The sequence below is a fragment of the Dendrobium catenatum genome, unplaced genomic scaffold (genome assembly GCF_001605985.2).
Source record: "Dendrobium catenatum unplaced genomic scaffold, ASM160598v2 fragScaff_scaffold_551, whole genome shotgun sequence".
Taxonomy (NCBI): domain Eukaryota; kingdom Viridiplantae; phylum Streptophyta; class Magnoliopsida; order Asparagales; family Orchidaceae; genus Dendrobium; species Dendrobium catenatum.
In genome coordinates, this window is record NW_021319013.1 from 320,290 (window position 1) to 334,420 (window position 14,131).

At 34.3% G+C, this 14,131-nt stretch overlaps 1 long non-coding RNA gene across 1 annotated transcript; it reads right to left on the reverse strand.

Moving 5' to 3' along the window:
- Nucleotides 1-6,617: 6,617 nt before the first annotated feature.
- On the reverse strand, nt 6,618-11,839 carry LOC114579614. Its single transcript, XR_003700684.1, has 2 exons — nt 10,600-11,839; nt 6,618-10,418 (listed from the first exon to the last, which is right to left on the reverse strand). It is a non-coding gene; the product is annotated as an uncharacterized LOC114579614 (long non-coding RNA).
- Between the last annotated feature and the right edge of the window lie 2,292 nt (nt 11,840-14,131).

The window sequence follows — 14,131 nt, forward strand, 5'->3', positions numbered from 1 at the left end:
CTTCGCTTCTCATCTGCAATGCTATTTTTAGAGAGAGAAACTGAGAAAGAGGAAAATGGGTATAATTGGGAGGTAATTATAAAGACAAAGGTGGTAATTGTTCTACTTTTTGGAACGGGCCGTCCGTCGGGTCGCCGGCCCGAAGTAATTGTACGTGCGTGCTGCTGGTACATTTGATTTGACGTTTGAGGTGTTGATGGGTGCGTAAGTGGGTGCGAAGAATGGGTGCGCATAGCTTTTGGAGTGGCTTTTGGTTGTCGAGCTGGGGTTATTGGGACCCACTCGCGTAATATAGGGGCCTTCCCTCGCCTATTGCCTTAGGATTGAATATAATAATTAATATAAAAAAATTATTTTTTATAATGATACTTAATAAGAGAAAAAAAAAGGTTTAATTTACACATTTTTTTTTTTACTGATTATATTTTACAAAATAAAATGTAATTAAAGTGAGTTAGTACATGTTGTTATAATTAAATTTTTCTTATCATTTATTTTAATTAATTTAATTTCTATTTCGACTATCATAACACCGATAAATACTTTGGTTAAAATAAACAAATCCAAATTATGAACCTAAGAATCCAACGTTCAATATGACAATCATAAAATTATTTAAAAAATAGTAAATTTCATATTTTTATAAATATTCATATATGTTAATACAATAGAAATATGACGGGTCTATTACATGAATCATTTCCTCTATTGTGCATGCATTAAGAAGTAGCAAATTTTCATTTAAATCATATAAAAATATATCATTTTTAATATTTTCTAATCAAAATTTTTTAAATCTATATTTATTTTTCTTAACCTGTGGACGTAGAATGTCGTATGGAGATCAATCAAAATGCGACATGTCACCCATATGCTCGGTACCGCTAATGTGACGTATTCTGTTGATCTACGAACAACGTTATGCGCCTGATCTCTACACAGAATAATTTAATTCGGTTCAAATATAATCTACTCTCATGATTATGTCATAAAAAAATAGACGTTTTATGTGACCAAAACATCTAAAACGACTCACAATTATTAACCAGAGTCGTTGGTGTTTCCAATTATTTAGCTTCTTGCAGCTTTTTAGGAGAAAGCTACCAATGAAATGTGTACCACAAAAACTATCTATGTAAAGAAATAAATAAATAGAACGTATAGACTAATTATAGCTGCAAGAGGACACTTTTAATAACTATGAAAGCTGTATTTATGTGAATAATCCAAAGGCTGATTAAAAGGCTACACAGAGAAGAAATAGCGGTCGACAAAAATGAAAGGGCCACACCGACGACAACTCGCCACTTGTGCTCTACAGAGCATTGGCCAGCTCAAGCTTGCTTTAATCGATCAGGTTGAAAAGGATTGAAAACTGTATAGGATGATCAGTTCCAACAGGTTCGCATCGGATATTCTTCTCTCTCTCTCTCTCGGATAATTATTACCGAGGCTTTTAAAATCGGATCGGTCAATGAACCGGAAGAAGGAGTTAGAGGTTTGATGGTTCGACCGGGGTCGAACCGGATGACGTAATAAATATTTATTATATTTAAATATTATAATAATGACACAATTATTTATAAATATATAACAAAAATTGAAAAAAATTATAATACTTTTACTTATATAATAGTGAAATGTTAGTCAAATAAATTCAAACATTTAAATCTAAAGAAAAATCATATAGGATCAATTAAAGTTTTAAAAATAAATACAATTAAATCTACTAATTTAGTAATTTTTTTACTAATTTAATATTTTTTTATTTTAATAGTGTACATTAGACATTCTCTCTCTCTCTCTCTCTCTCTCTCCCCTTGCTCTACAATCATAGTGCAAATCATTATAAATCCTAAAAAGTGGGATTTGAATCGTAAGAAAGTTAGAGAAAATAGAGAAGAAGATGACCTAAAGGCAACAACAAACAATATATATCTATATATTATAAAAGTATTTTGCCTTGTCTACAAACTTCCATGGTGAGGGAGAGAAGAGGACTTCACTAATCTGTGGAAAGAAGAAGAGTACTACAAGCCCCTCAACCTCTCACTCTTTTGAAGTTACTATAGTTCAATTTCAATAAGTTAAGGTTCCTAAATCCCAAAAGAAACTTCTTAAAAAACAAAGTAAAGGGCATTTATATTTGAAGTCTCAATCTAAAATGTTTATTAGATGGAGAGCGGCATATATATAATGTGTGGTTGAGTATAACAACTAAAGATGATGTAGAATATGTGCAAGATTTGAAGCAATTATTAATCAAGTGATGTTCATTGACTGGCGGCAGCGATGGCTCATGCTTGGTCGCGCACTGACTCACGAGAGCATGAACGGGTTGATTTCGCACAAGATATTCAGACTAGCCGACTAGGTCTCACTCACGGCTCACGCACTAGACGAGTTGATTTCGGGTCAAATCGGGTTTCTGTGTCAAACCCGAATCCTATCTATTTAATTTGCAAACGAATTGAAAACTCAAACCCGAACCCGATCCGTATGGTAAACGGGTTGACCCGAACCCAAAATTTTTTAGATATTAACAATTATTTATGCTGATCAAGATCATAAAATCATACATAAAAATTTTTTTTTTATAATCTATATATAAAATAATAAAAAAAAATAATATCTAAGAAATACCGAATGAGGCAAAGTGTCAAGTCTTTGCTGCTGATAGTCGTTGGTGTTTTCCAATTATTTACCTTTGGAGAGTACTGCAGCTTTTTAGGTTAAAGCTACTAATGAATTGTTTGCTTGCTCAGCATTGGCACTGTGTGGCATAAAACCGGCCGTATATGACATTTCATGGCTTTAGGTGCAAAAATATAAAAGAAAGGTCTAAATAGTACATTACACCAATTATGGCTGCAAAAGGACACTTTCAATAGCTATGGCTTTTATTTTTTTTGAATGCTCCAAAGGTTGAATAGAAGAGCTACATAGAGAGAAGCAAGTTGATGGACAATAATGGAGAAATTTTGCATGTCATGATGATAATGAAGAATAATGGAGAAATTCTATTTTATGTGTGAGAAGGGTGTTGAATCCAATGTGTGGAGCTATATCCAAAGTTCCAAATCTTATGGTGAATTAAGTTTGAGGAAAGTAGAGAGGTTGAATTTAGATGTTTTTTTTAATAGTTTTGGGGTTATAATGTGCGCAATTCAGCTGGTGAAATGATAAGCTAGATCAAGCCTAGAAAGAAGATGGTGAGAATATAGTATTTCAATTGCAATGAGTTTTGAAGTCATGTCCACACTCAATATTTGACCTATTATTTATAGGTTAAGGGTATGGTCGAGGGTTTAAGAAGAGCTACATGATAAAATTATACGAAAAATATATGATTAACATAGTGTAGCAAGTTGTGATGAGCTTGAGTCGTAGTTGTTCATCAAGATGAAACTTTTGATGAATGAGTATCCTTGAGAAACTCTTCTGATGATAACTTATAGTCAACCTAACGAGTTCTCTGGAGGAGTAGCCGAATTCATTGGGTGAATAGCCTTAATTGACTGGAAAGTAGTGAGTTGCTTCTTTTTCCATAGGGTTGTTAAACCATCCATAGTCAGCCTTTGAATATGACATTATTGGTGGAGTAATCAAATGCATTATAAAGCTTATGCAACCCATTAGTCTCTTCATCTCACCAAGTCAAACCTCTTAATTTCATCCCTTAATTCACTTACATATTTCTTTGTTTAGGTAAGTCTTTTAAATTACCAATGTACTTGCACTTTGGTTACACGTACCACATGAACTTCATAATTTAATATACATATATGTATATCATGCCATCATGAGCATTGTGAGCCCTAGCATGCTCAATTTAGTGGATATATATATATATATAACTTAAGCTCACCTAATAAAATTATCAACTCAAATTTCTAGTGGACTCGTATTTTATTGTAATTTTTTAAGTCTCAATAAATTTTAAATAACTTTAATTAAAATTAAAAAATTATGCAATTAATTGGTAGATTTTAGGATAAGATAATACTATCTGCTGAAAATTACATTAGGTTTAGATATGATCATCTTTCTAAACATTTATAACTATATTTTCTCTTTGTTAAAAATAATTTAAAATCCATTATGAAAATTAAATTATGAAATTTTATTTAAGTGTGATAAAATTTAATAAGAATGCTTAGGTAATTTTAAATTAATTTTTTAAGTGTTTTAAGTCAATTAATTAGCATAATTTTTACCACTTTTAACAATTAAAATAATTATTTTAAAATGGCTAAAATTTATTTAAAACATGAAAATCCTAAATAATAAAACAATGGTTTTAAAATATCTTAAGGCTAAACTTATCATTTGAGTAATGTTCATAAGTTTTTACTTTCGAGTATATTTTAATATTAACATAATATGATTTAGTTTGTTTGATTGATCTTGATCACCAATGTTCTATACTTAATTCATGTTAAGTTATTAGCAAGGATATATGGTGGGGTCTTAAGAATATAGAATTAGTTCAAACTTAATCATATGACTTGATTTGATAAGAAAGCTAATAAATTGTCTCTATTTAAATAAATTATTTATAAATAATTAACATTAATCCCTTTATATTTATATGGAGATATAATCAGTGATTTGTGTGGCTATATCATTCAATATTTAAAATTCATTTATTTCAAAAACTGTGTAAATTAAATATGATATTTTTTGAATATTTTTGCTTGATTGACTATAAAATAAATTTAAAAAAAAAACTATAAAATAAATTTAAGAAATTATTATTTATTAGATGGAAGTAAAATGATTCTAAATTTTATATTGATATGTTCTTTTACATATATATATTTTTTTACTTTTAAAAAATAGATTTAGAGGCATGACTTGTGGGACAATAATGTTGTAATCAACAATGCTATAGGGGCCAATCACACTCCAAGAATGGGAAGAGTTGAAGGGAGGGGAGAGCAAAAGGCCATGAATATAAGGTCTGCATCAATGTCGCGAGATCATCAATGCAAGAACATCAAGATAGTAATTTTGTGATGATCAAGAAGGCGGGGAATTCACAAATACAAATAATGTCACAAGAATGTAAATTTCACAAGTTGATGCAATTAAATTTCATCATGTTCAACATAATTTCAAATTCATAAAAAACGAGTTATCAAGATTATTCCCCGCACTTCAAGAAAATACTAAAAATTTATTTTACTTCATAGAAAATTCAAAACTCATATAATTCAAAAAATAGTATACTCTTAATTGTTAACACCCTAAAACAAACAACACCTTAATGAGTAGCACTTACCTTGTACTTACTCTTATGGTACCCAAAATTATGCCAAATGGGGCAAGAAGTTGGTCCAAAGTTCTAACCAAATTTAATAAAACTATCATAATTCATAGTTCTTATGCTTTCCATCATAACAAGCGGATGAAGAATAAAATGAAAATTTTATTAATTTTGACCAAAATTCCTTTTTTTTTTATGATGATGAGAATCCGTCCGCTGTCACACCCGACTTCGTCGAGCGCGCTTGGCTGTCCGTAAACCCCGGCCGACCTAATGGGCCACCCAAGCCACAAACCCATAACCGGCGCTTTGGAGCCCCGACTTAAGGGCCGACTGTAGCTCAAGGGAATCTAACTCGGGATGGGAGAATCTCAACCGAACTAAGCATCGGTGGGTCCTGTTCAATTTTTCATCACATATATCATTACTCCACCTAACATAAGGACCCACATATTAAACCCTGGAAAACACCAGTGAAATTTTGAGTAAATGCCTGATATTTTTTTATTATTAAAATTGGAAGGCTGCATATACTTCACAGGTGAACCATCTGTGTATTTGTATGGGTGGCAATCACGTGTGCATTTAAATTTCTTCCAACCACCTGTTTTTGATCACGGGTTAAAAGAGGGTGCTCATTGATAAATTTCTTTTGTTTTATTGCTTGGATTTCTTTGCAAAGTAATCTTCAGGGGCTTGAAATTTAATTAGGAAGAAGGAAGTAATAATTTCATAAATCTTATTAAATTAGTTGACAAAAGAGAAGAGAAGAAACAATAAGAATTCTAAAACTCTTCCAATCCTACTTTGTATGTAAAACACTAAATACGGGATAGGTCTATGTAAGATAGTTCTCTAGCTCTTTTATTTTTTCGATAAAAATCATAATTTTATTTTGTTATTATTTTTAGAACATCTTCAACCGAATAACCCGTTTTCCACTCCAAAATGTAGTAAAACTTCAAAATACAGTCATTCTTCTCCAATCGAACACCGTTTTTTCTTTCGTGTGCTTCCTGCGAAGGTAACCATTTTTGGCGAGCTTTTCTCTTTTTTGGTGCACTTCTTCAGCAAATCCCGCAGCAAGTTTTTTTGGCATGGGTGAACAATGTGACGCTAATATTGGCGTTTCCATGTTCACCTGCCGAAATTTGGTGTGCAATTTAGAGTTCGAATGGAGCAAATGACGAACAACATACGGCAATATTGAGCTCAATTGGAGATGGTCTTACACTGCTTTATGAAAATTTATGTTATGAAAAGCTAGTTTTTTAATCAGAATAGACAAGTTTTTTTTTCACAGCAATTTCAAAATCAACTTAATAAAATATTACAGCGGTCCCAAACAAACTATAAATCTTACAATCAAATAATCCCATAGTTTGTAAAAGCATGTAATGATACTAATCGCTATGGGCCACTGAATTGCCATTGACAAAGCATCTAAAATCACTATCAGGAAAATTAACTTTTTTTTTTCTTTTTACTTTACCGAAGGACATAAAAACTAACAAAAATTCACAAAAAAAAAAAAAAAAACTAAACTATCTGAAATCCATAACAGAATTCTGATAAGATTTGTCTATTTGTCTGTAGCAGCTTTGCTGTCGGCCTGCAGCTGCACATGAATTCAACATAATGCAACAGAACATAACTTTCACCTGGAAACCCGACTAAAATCTTAAGCAATTTTTTTCCCACAAAGCTTCACAAGGCAAAATAAGTAATATAAAATCAGGATTTAATGAGTCAGTCAATAATCTTCTAGGATCCAATTTTGGTTTCTGTAGCCTTGTTCTTCATTTCAGTAACCTGGAGCAAGAAAAGCTGAGAACCTAATAACCAGTTCATCATTGAAGTCCAAATCCCCAGCAGCCAAAGGCTGCGCATCGACCGACAGGCGACAGAGAGGGCAGGTCCTTCGACGCATAGCCAACCATTGATCGACACAGCCCCGATGGAACATATGGTGGCAGGGCAACTTCCTTGTTACATCTCCTTCATCCAAGCTTGAAAGGCAGACACAGCAATCCATTTGAAACTCCTCTGTTGTGCATTCTTCACCTCCTATCCATGCCTTGGAAACATCCTCAAGGAAATGGGAGAGGAAGGAAACCAAGGTTTTCATGAGTGAAATCCTTAATGACATGGGGACACATTAAGAATAGTGCTTTTAAGGTGTTATAAGGATTTGGTTAGAAGAGGTTGCTTGACTCTTTAGGTAACCGGGTAGGTTGGAGAAACATGAGGTGGAGTAAGGTGAGGTTTCCATTTCAGGGCAAATTATTACGTGCGGTGTCAGGACGTCGCCCAGAAACCAATAAAAATGCGCCACATCACCCCAAAAGTGTACCGAACTCGATACCGAGCGGTACCGGATGGTTCTCCCGTCCGATGTCCGCACAGAATAATCTAGACTAGTATTTTTATACTGGCAGCTAGCAAATATTGATTGAGCACAAAGCCTTGAAGCAAAAAAGTATAGATTTGTGATATTGGATCAAGTCAGAGAGAAAAAAATAGCATGGAAACCAGTAGCAGGTACACAATAGAAGTTGAAATGTTGCAGTTGAGTACTGAGTAGTTTGAATCCTGAGAATAAAGAACAATAGAAAAGAACTGTAATATATAAAGGAAATAGTGATAAGTTTTTTTGTCGAGCAGCAACAGCTTGAAAATAATGTGAAAGTGCTAAGCTGGTAGTCTGTCAAAATCTTAGTCTATTAGGCGGTAGGTAATAGGTTCAACCAACTTGTATTTATTTAGGATGATATTTTGAAATGCTAATCATTGAGAACATAACAAATACAGGTTGCGAACTGCTTCATGAAATTTAAGTCAAAGCTGGAAGATGGTAAAACTCACAGGATTCTCCATACAGGAAATGACAGCAAGTAATCTCCAAACGCTAAAAGAGACTGAATTGCAGAGACAAAAAGCTGATAAAAAAGCTGCCTTGTGCCATCAAATCATCATTGCTTCATGAAATATATATATATATATAAGTTTGTCTTAATAAGAGCTTACAAACATGATAATGATAATAGAGACAGTTCAAGGTTGTTCCCCTTCCAGAGCCAAGAGACTTTTAGGGGCTGTTTGGTATCCTATTTTCTGCCAGACAAAATTTCAATGACTTCAAATTTATTATTTTAGTAAATCCAATATTAACTTTGTCATTAACTAAATTCAGGGTTTGCTTAATCTCATAAAATTCATCGGATTTAACAAATTTAAAAATTTATTCCTCTCATAAAACTTAGATCTTAAAATAAATATTCATGAATTTAGCAGGATTTAACAAGATTTAACAGTGGATATGCAAACAATTTTCGAGTTTTAATCTCTCAAGATTTACTAAATCCTACTTGAGTCAAATATTGATTGTTGCCAATCAGCCCATTAATATTTAAGACGACATAACTTATGGCGTTTTTTTTTTTTGGGTCCCACACTTGTTCTCTTTAAAGAGACAGTCAGAGCCCTGTTGTTTGTCCCAGCAGTTTGTCAAATGGCCAGAATTAACATAAAAAATTAGCAGTCGCAAGCTACCATGTTCAGTTCAAAAGACTGAAAGACTTGAAACTTGATCGCAGGAACCATTAAAGCATGTCAAATTGGCTACTTGACAATGCTTTAATAAAGTAGGTATTTTAGCTATAATGAGGTTCAATGTAAGCCTCATAAATTTCATATTAAATATAATTAAGATCAAATATAAGAAGAATGAAATTAATTCAAAAATTAAAATTTAATTGACACAAATATATAAAATCAAACATAAATAAATTTCAAAATAAAACAAAATGAGCCGAATTTAGGGATATCTCAGCAGAGGACTTCAACAACGATGATTAATAAAACAAAATGAGGGATATGTCAGCAGAGGACTTCAACAACGATGATTAATAAGTTAATGACAGAAACAAAGAACAACAAGAAAATCACTAATGAAGTGAGTGGAGATTGGAGATTGGAGATTGGAGATTAGCAAGAAACAAATGAGATGAAAGAGAGTCCGGCTTAGGGCTTCAATGTATCTCCATGTTTTGTGGGAGTGTAACCAATTTAAAAGGATAAGAGATTAAAATGCTATGATCTTTTCATTCAAATTTGTGTTTAAGTAGACAGAAAATCTTCATAAAGGTTGAATTTTAGTATTTTTGATAATTTGATTTTATTTAAATGATATCCTAGGATTATATCTTAATAGGACACAATAGAGAAAAAAAATTCATGTAACTGACCCCACATGATAAGATAAAGATTTGATGTTGTTATTATTGTTGTATGTTGATATCTTAGGATTATAATCTTCATCACTTTGGAAGGGTATAAAAGGAAAGCTAAAATAATATTTTTGTACCCATTGGTCAAAAAATATTTCTGTTAAAGAGCTTAAACAACTATGCAACTTATTGCCAATTCGTTTGCATGCTATAATTTCTTAGCTGCTGAGAACTAGCAACTCAAATATGGACAAAGTTCGACACGCCATCTTGGATAGAGGTTAGAATTTGAACTTGCAGATAGACGGCAAGAACTGATTAATACTGACATAAGATGATGATTGCCCAAAATATTATTCAAATTGTATTCAAGGTGATTTTTACTAGGTGTTTTGGTGGGTGAGAGGTTAGTTGAGAGGGTGATAGATGTCTAAACTTAAGCCAGCCAGATACCAAACATTTTCATCTGTTTCATGGACGAACTTGATTTCATTTGGTCTGTGCTGTGCCTCCATTCAAATACAAATTGAACTTCAAATTTAGCTGAACTCCAATATTCCAAGTTGGAGAAGAGGGATTCACTTGATATGTAATTAGTTACCAAGCTAAATATCTCACGACAGCTTGAGGAGTTTTCTGCCGACGTTTAACATCAATCCATTGAAATGCAAGGTGAGTTTAATCTCAATCGGACAAGGAAACCACCCCATCAGTTCCACAGAGATATAGCACCGGCAACCATACAGGGTGCTCGTAGAGGAATGGACCTTGACCGATAGATGCGTCGAACCCCCCTGCCAACTCAAGAAGTATCAGATTCAGAAGATGATACTCAAATACTTCGTGGAATGGATTTGTTGGACTCTGATGAAAAGATGAAGGTAATGAGAATCACCGACCTCCGTTTTATCAATGGAATCCTGGAGAATTTAAAGTCAAATTAGATATTTTGTTTTTTTATTGTCATCTACACATAGAAGATTATTTAGATTGGAAAAAATGTGTCAATTTTTTTTTAAATACATGGAAATTGAGCCTGATAAGCAAGTGAAATATGTAGCTTGCCGGTAAAATGAGGAGCTAGTGCTTGGTGGACTCAACTATTACAGATGAGGCAACGTGAAGGGAAAGGCCAGGTGCGCAGTTGGATACGGATGAAACAATTGTTGCGAACCCGTTTTCTCTCTATGGACTATGAGCAAATATTATACATGAAGTATCAGCATTGTATCCAAAGTAATCGTTCCATGAATAACTATACTGAAGAATTTTACATGTTGAGTGCGAGAAATAACAACAACGAGTCCACTAATTAACTAGTAGCCCAATGTATTGGTGGTATCAAGGATAGTATACAAGATAAATTGGAGCTGAATTCGGTATGGTCTCTATCATGGGCTATAAATTTTGCGTTGAAGGCAAAAAATGCAGCAAAATCATCCTTATCGGCTTCACCACAACCGACGTCATTTTCCTGAAATTACACAAGAAACAAACAAGAATAATCCATTTGTTTTCAAGAACACAAGTGTCGCACAATCCTTCACTCATGCTATTCATGCAAATAAATAAGCTGGAGTCCCTCAAGATAGCAAATCTCATCTCAAATTTAAAATGAAAGCTAAAGCCAATCCTTATGTTAAGCCCTCTGCACTTAAATGCTTATATTGTTTCCAACCTGGAATGTCCACAAAGACAACAACTACATATAGTAGAAGCTGAAGCAGGAGATGGCACGAGCCATATAGAAGTAGGAGGGGGAGAAGTTGAAGACATTGAAGGGGATGAAGGAGAGCCGTTACTTTGCGTCATGAAGAAATTATTGATAGCCCCTCGACAATCCATTGCTTCTCAGCGCAATGCCATCTTCAGGACGCAGAGTTCCATTAACAGCAAGGTCTACGACCTTCTCATCGATAGTGGCTATACTGAGAATATAATCTCCAGATGTGTTGTCCAAGCTCTTCAATTTAAAACTACAAAAAATCCATATCCATACAAAATCAGTGTATGGAGATGATGGTTACGAAAATGTGTCAAGTAACATTTCCCATTAGAAAACAATATGTATGTGATGTTCTGTGTCACATTCTGGAAATGGATGTTTGTCACCTAATCTTGGGAAGAATGTGGCAATTTGATGTTGGTGCAAGTTATTATGGAAGAGCAAACGAATTTTCCTTAGAATGGAAGGGTCGGCATCTGCGACTTTTACCAAGTTTAAGCGACAATAAACCACAGACTCAGGGGAAATCCAATTCAACAGTCAATCATTCATATAGTCTCTGAGCCAAATTTGCTTCTTACATGGGGGGATTAATCTCCTCTATTTGCCTTAATTGTCACCGAACCGAAAACCTGCCAGAGTAGCCAAGAATTTAACAGCGACATACACAAACTCTTGGATAGTTTCTTAGGCATCTGTCCCGATAAGCTTCCCCCCATTCTCCCCCCGTTGTGAAGCATACAACACCAGATTAACCTTCTTCCCAATGCCACACTACCTAACCTTCCTCATTATCGGCTAAATCCAACAGAGCAAGATATCTTACAGAAAATCATTGACGAGCTGTTAGACAAACAACTCATTCATGCCAGTTTAAGCCCATGTGTCGTTCCCGCATTACTTGTTCCAAAGAAAAAATGGTGAATGATAATTGTGCGTGGACAACCGAGCCATTAAAAAAATAACTATCAAGTATAGTTTTCCAGTACCAAGAATTAATGAACTAATTGACAAACTTGTCAGCTCTTCGATCTTTTCCAAATTAGATCGCTATAGTGGTTACCATCATATTTGAATCCGCCCGACGATGAATGGAAGACGGCATTCAAAACTATACAGAGATCATATGAATGGAAAGTGATGTTGCTCGGTTTGTGTAATGCACCTTCAACTTTTATGAAAATGATAAATGAGGTACTTAAAACATTTCTTGAGCAAATTTTTAAACGTTTACTTTGATGATATTGTAGTTTATAGTGACGCTTTGGAACAACATATTTGTCATCTCACTACTCTTTTTGAGATATTAAGACAACACAAATTATTCCTTAACCTATCCAAATGTGAATTTGCTACTTCCACGGCTTTATCATTTCTCAAGAGGGAGTCCATATGAATCCGAAGAATGTGGTTGCCGTTGTAGATTGGCCAAACCTGCATTCCTTCTTTGACGTTAAGAGTTTACATGGCTTGGCAAACTTCTACCATAAATTTATTAAAGACTTCAGTATTATCATGGGCCCTATAATGGAGTGCTTAAAATTCAAAACTTTTTAATGGGGCATTGAATCGCAAAATAGTTTTGAGGCTATTAAAAAAGCTTTAATCTTCGCACCAGTCCTAACAATTCCCAGCTATGACAAACTCTTCATTGTGGATACTAATGCTTCTTCTATTGGTATTGGTGTTGTGTTATCCCAAAAAGGGAGACCTGTAGCTTATTTCAGTGATAAATTATGCTTGACAAAGCAACGATGGTCGGTGTATGAACAGGAATTGTATATAGTAGTTTATGCACTAAAAAAATGGGAGCATTACTTATTACATCAGGACTTTATTATCTGCAATGACAACACAACTCTCCAATACATAAAAAGTCAAAAAAATATTAACAGAATACATGCCCGTTGGGTATCGTTTCTCTAGAAATTTTCTATTGTCCTGAAGCATAAATCGGGCCAACATAACATGGTGGTGGATGCACTTAGCAGGAAAGTAGTTCTTTTAACTCAGCTCCAAACAGAAATTATGGGTTTGGAATGCCTCAAGGAATTATACACTGCTGACCCAGAATTCAATGAAATCTGGCATCAATGTTTGCACATTGATACTGTGAATGGATACTCTATACGCCACGGGGTTCTTGTTTCACCACAACTTGTTATGTATTATGGTAACTTCATCACATCAACACCTGGTACATGAGGCTCACTGTAGAGGCCTGGCTGCACACGTCTGTCGTGACAATCCCTACATAGTTGAAATCAAGTTTTTTTGGCCTCGCCTTCGTCGTGATGTCTTCCGATTTGTAGACCGTTGTTATATCTACCAAAGTTAGAAGGGTGGAGCCCAAACACTGGTTTTTACTTATCTTTGCCTGTACCGAATTCAATATGAGAAGACATCAGTTTAGATTTCGTTGTGGGTCTACCGAGGACCAAACGTGGCAATGACTCTATAATGCTAGTAGTCGATGGATTTTCCAAGATGGCGCATTTTATCTCATGCAAGAAAACATCTAATGCTCTTAACATAACACACATTTGTTTCATGAAAATGCATGTCAGGAGTTGCTGCCACTTTTACCAATCAATACACTCAGATGCTTACTGAAGTCCACCAACAACTCAACAAATCTAATTAGAATTATAAAGCAGTAGCCGACCTTCATCGCAAACAAAAACTTTTTTTTCAGGTGAGCGATCTGGTGATGATCAGAATGCGACGTGAATGATTCCCTCAGGGAACTTATTCTAAACTGGGTCGCCGTAAGATCGGGTCATTCCTATCATTGCAAAGATCAATGACAATGCGTATACAGTCTGTTGACCTTTGTATAATACCCAAAAAAGAAACGAAATGAAACACATACCTGCCCTTACCCGTCAGATCCACGATACCCTGCCG